General features: G+C 38.1%; 1 long non-coding RNA gene across 1 annotated transcript; it reads right to left on the bottom strand.

Annotated features, from left to right (window-relative positions):
- Positions 1-3345: 3345 nt before the first annotated feature.
- Positions 3346-4405, bottom strand: LOC146490196 (uncharacterized). Its single transcript, XR_014872937.1, has 3 exons — positions 4336-4405; positions 4043-4228; positions 3346-3651 (listed from the first exon to the last, which is right to left on the bottom strand). It is a non-coding gene; the product is annotated as an uncharacterized LOC146490196 (long non-coding RNA).
- Between the last annotated feature and the right edge of the window lie 440 nt (positions 4406-4845).

The following is a 4845-nucleotide window of genomic DNA, read 5'->3' as shown; positions in this document are numbered from 1 at the left end:
AGTGCGTTTCCTACGATTACATGCATTTGAATGGGGGAATGCGCCCGAAACAAAGTATAGGTTTTCATTATGTGAATAACTTGAAAATCTTGGCTCAAACAGCTTCAAAACCTGTTTGCCCAGCACGGGGATCTTGACTGTATAAGATAACGCCGTAAATATGTGTGTATGCTTCTTCTATCAACACTTACAGCTATTTATATGAAGTTGTACAAAAACGCTTTATTTCGTCAAGACAGTGCGTGTCCTACGATTACATGCATTTGAATGGGGGAACTCGCCCGAAACAAAGTATAGGTTTTCATTATGTGAATAACTTGAAAATCTTAGCTCAAACAGCTTCAAAACCTGTTTGCCCAGCACGGGGATCTTGAACTGTATAAGATAACGCCTTAAATATGTGTGTATGCTTCTTCTATCAAGACTTACAGCTATTTATATGAAGTTGTACAAAAACGCTTTATTTCGTCAAGACAGTGCGTTTCCTACGATTACATGCATTTGAATGGGGAACTCGCCCGAAACAAAGTATAGGTTTTCATTATGTGAATAACTTGAAAATCTTAGCTCAAACAGCTTCAAAACCTGTTTGCCCAGCACGGGGATCTTGAACTGTATAAGATAACGCCTTAAATATGTGTGTATGCTTCTTCTATCAAGACTACAGCTATTTATATGAAGTTGTATAAACGCTTTATTTCGTCAAGACAGTGCGTTTCCTACGATTACATGCATTTGAATGGGGAACTCGCCCGAAACAAAGTATAGGTTTTCATTATGTGAATAACTTGAAAATCTTAGCTCAAACAGCTTCAAAAACCTGTTTGCCCAGCACGGGGATCTTGAACTGTATAAGATAACGCCTTAAATATGTGTGTATGCTTCTTCTATCAAGACATACAGCTATTTATATGAAGTTGTATAAACGCTTTATTTCGTCAAGACAGTGCGTTTCCTACGATTACATGCATTTGAATGGGGAACTCGCCCGAAACAAAGTATAGGTTTTCATTATGTGAATAACTTGAAAATCTTAGCTCAAACAGCTTCAAACCTGTTTGCCCAGCACGGGGATCTTGAACTGTATAAGATAACGCCTTAAATATGTGTGTCTGAGTCTCCTATCAAAACTTACAGCTTATTTATATGAAGTTGTATAAACGCTTTATTTCGTCAATACAGTGCGTTTCCTACGATTACATGCATTTGAATGGGGAACTCGCCCGAAACAAAGTATAGGTTTTCATTATGTGAATAACTTGAAAATCTTAGCTCAAACAGCTTCAAAACCTGTTTGCCCAGCACGGGGATCTTGAACTGTATAAGATAACGCCTTAAATATGTGTGTCTGAGTCGTCTATCAAAACTTACAGCTATTTATATGAAGTTGTATAAACCAATTCATTTCGTCAAGACAGTGCGTTTCCTACGATTACATGCATTTAAATGGGGAACTCGCCCGAAACAAAGTATAGGTTTTCATTATGTGAATAACTTGAAAATCTTAGCTCAAACAGCTTCAAAACCTGTTTGCCCAGCACGGGGATCTTGAACTGTATAAGATAACGCCTTAAATATGTGTGTCTGAGTCTTCTATCAAAACTTACAGCTATTTATATGAAGTTGTATAAACGCTTTATTTCGTCAAGACAGTGCGTTTCCTACGATTACATGCATTTGAATGGGGAACTCGCCCGAAACAAAGTATAGGTTTTCATTATGTGAATAACTTGAAAATCTTAGCTCAAACAGCTTCAAAACCTGTTTGCCCAGCACGGGGATCTTGAACTGTATAAGATAACGCCGTAAATATGTGTGTCTGAGTCGTCTATCAAACTTACAGCTATTTATATGAAGTTGTACAAAAACGCTTTATTTCGTCAAGACAGTGCGTTTCCTACGATTACATGCATTTTATTGGGGAACTCGCCCGAAACAAAGTATAGGTTTTCATTATGTGAATAACTTGAAAATCTTAGCTCAAACAGCTTCAAAACCTGTTTGCCCAGCACGGGGATCTTGAACTGTATAAGATAACGCCTTAAATATGTGTGTATGCTTCTTCTATCAAGACTTACAGCTATTTATATGACGTTGTACAAAAACGCTTTATTTCGTCAAGACAGTGCGTTTCCTACGATTACATGCATTTGAATGGGGAACTCGCCCGAAACAAAGTATAGGTTTTCATTATGTGAATAACTTGAAAATCTTAGCTCAAACAGCTTCAAAACCTGTTTGCCCAGCACGGGGATCTTGAACTGTATAAGATAACGCCTTAAATATGTGTGTATGCTTCTTCTATCAAGACTTACAGCTATTTATATGAAGTTGTACAAAAACGCTTTATTTCGTCAAGACAGTGCGTTTCCTACGATTACATGCATTTGAATGGGGAACTCGCCCGAAACAAAGTATAGGTTTTCATTATGTGAATAACTTGAAAATCTTAGCTCAAACAGCTTCAAAACCTGTTTGCCCAGCACGGGGATCTTGAACTGTATAAGATAACGCCTTAAATATGTGTGTATGCTTCTTCTATCAAGACTTACAGCTATTTATATGAAGTTGTACAAAAACGCTTTATTTCGTCAAGACAGTGCGTTTCCTACGATTACATGCATTTGAATGGGGAACTCGCCGTAACAAAGTATAGGTTTTCATTATGTGAATAACTTGAAAATCTTAGCTCAAACAGCTTCAAAACCTGTTTGCCCAGCACGGGGATCTTGAACTGTATAAGATAACGCCGTAAATATGTGTGTCTGAGTCGTCTATCAAAACTTACAGCTATTTATATGAAGTTGTACAAAAACACTTTATTTCGTCAAGCCAGTGCGTTTCCTACGATTACATGCATTTGAATGGGGAACTCGCCCGAAACAAAGTATAGGTTTTCATTATGTGAATAACTTGAAAATCTTAGCTCAAACAGCTTCAAAACCTGTTTGCCCAGCACGGGGATCTTGAACTGTATAAGATAACGCCTTAAATATGTGTGTATGCTTCTTCTATCAAGACTTACAGCTATTTATATGAAGTTGTACAAAAACGCTTTATTTCGTCAAGACAGTGCGTTTCCTACGATTACATGCATTTGAATGGGGAACTCGCCCGAAACAAAGTATAGGTTTTCATTATGTGAATAACTTGAAAATCTTAGCTCAAACAGCTTCAAAACCTGTTTGCCCAGCACGGGGATCTTGAACTGTATAAGATAACGCCTTAAATATGTGTGTCTGAGTCGTCTATCAAAACTTACAGCTATTTATATGAAGTTGTACAAAAACGCTTTATTTCGTCAAGACAGTGCGTTTCCTACGATTACATGCATTGAATGGGGAACTCGCCGAAACAAAGTATAGGTTTTCATTATGTGAATAACTTGAAAATCTTAGCTCAAACAGCTTCAAAACCTGTTTGCCCAGCACGGGGATCTTGAACTGTATAAGATAACGCCTTAAATATGTGTGTATGCTTCTTCTATCAAGACTTACAGCTATTTATATGAGTTGTACAAAACGCTTTATTTCGTCAAGACAGTGCGTTTCCTACGATTACATGCATTTTAATGGGGAACTCGCCCGAAACAAAGTATAGGTTTTCATTATGTGAATAACTTGAAAATCTTAGCTCAAACAGCTTCAAAACCTGTTTGCCCAGCACGGGGATCTTGAACTGTATAAGATAATGCCTTAAATAGGTGTGCCTGAGTCGTCTATCAAAACTCTACAGCTATTTATATGAAGTTGTACAAAAAACGCTTTATTTCGTCAAGACAGTGCGTTTCCTACGCACTGTCTTGTCCTAATATAGATGTAAGTTTTGATAGACGACTCAGACACAATATTTAAGGCGTTATCTTATACAGTTCAAGATCCCGTGCTGGGCAAACAGGTTTTTGAAGCTGTTTGAGCTAAGATTTTTCAAGTTTATTTCACATAATGAAAACCTATACTTTGTTTCGGACGAGTTCCCCATTCAAATGCATGTAAGCGTACACAGTAAAATTTCCCAGTGTTAAATCAGCACTAATCCTAACCCTAACCCTAACCCCTAACCCTAACCCTAACCCCTAACCCTAACCCCTACCCTAACCCCCTAACCCTAACCCTAACCCCTAACCCTAACCCCTAACCCCTAACCCTAACCCCTAACCCTAACCCTAACCCCTAACCCTAACCCCCTAACCCTAACCCTAACCCCTAACCCTAACCCTAACCCTAACCTCTAACCCTAACCCTAACCCTTACCCTAACCCCTAACACCCTAACCCTAACCCTAACCCTACCCTAAGCCTAACCCCTAACCCTAACCCTAAGTCCTAACCCTAACCCCTAACCCTAACCCTAACCCTACCCTAACCCCCTAACCCTAACCCTAACCCCTAACCCTAACCCTACCCCTAACCCTAACCCCTAACCTAACCCCCCCTAACCCTAACCCTAACCCTAACCCCCTAACCGAACCCCTAACCCTAACCCTAACCCCCTAACCCTAACCCTAACCCTAACTGGAGGTACTACCGTAACCCTAAATCTGAATCAGGCCTAAATTGGAATATCAGCTAAATTCATATTGAAATAAATTATGACATTAATTCATATTTGACCTTTGACCCTTAGTATTACTTAAAAACCCTTTACTAAAAACATAAACTAAAATTCAAATAAATTACAATTACACAAAGTATTAAAAATTAATTTAATAAATTCATACATAAATAAATACATATAACAGTCAATATTTGGGATAAAAAACATAATACATTAAAACTGCAATTCATGTGTAATTACGAAATAAACACCTATGGAGAAAAAACTGGAGTCTTGACAGCAAAACAGG

This window comes from Neolamprologus multifasciatus, unplaced genomic scaffold (assembly GCF_963576455.1).
Source record: "Neolamprologus multifasciatus unplaced genomic scaffold, fNeoMul1.2 scaffold_58, whole genome shotgun sequence".
In the NCBI taxonomy this organism is placed as follows: Eukaryota; Metazoa; Chordata; class Actinopteri; order Cichliformes; family Cichlidae; genus Neolamprologus; species Neolamprologus multifasciatus.
This window is presented reverse-complemented; position numbering and strand designations above follow the sequence as displayed.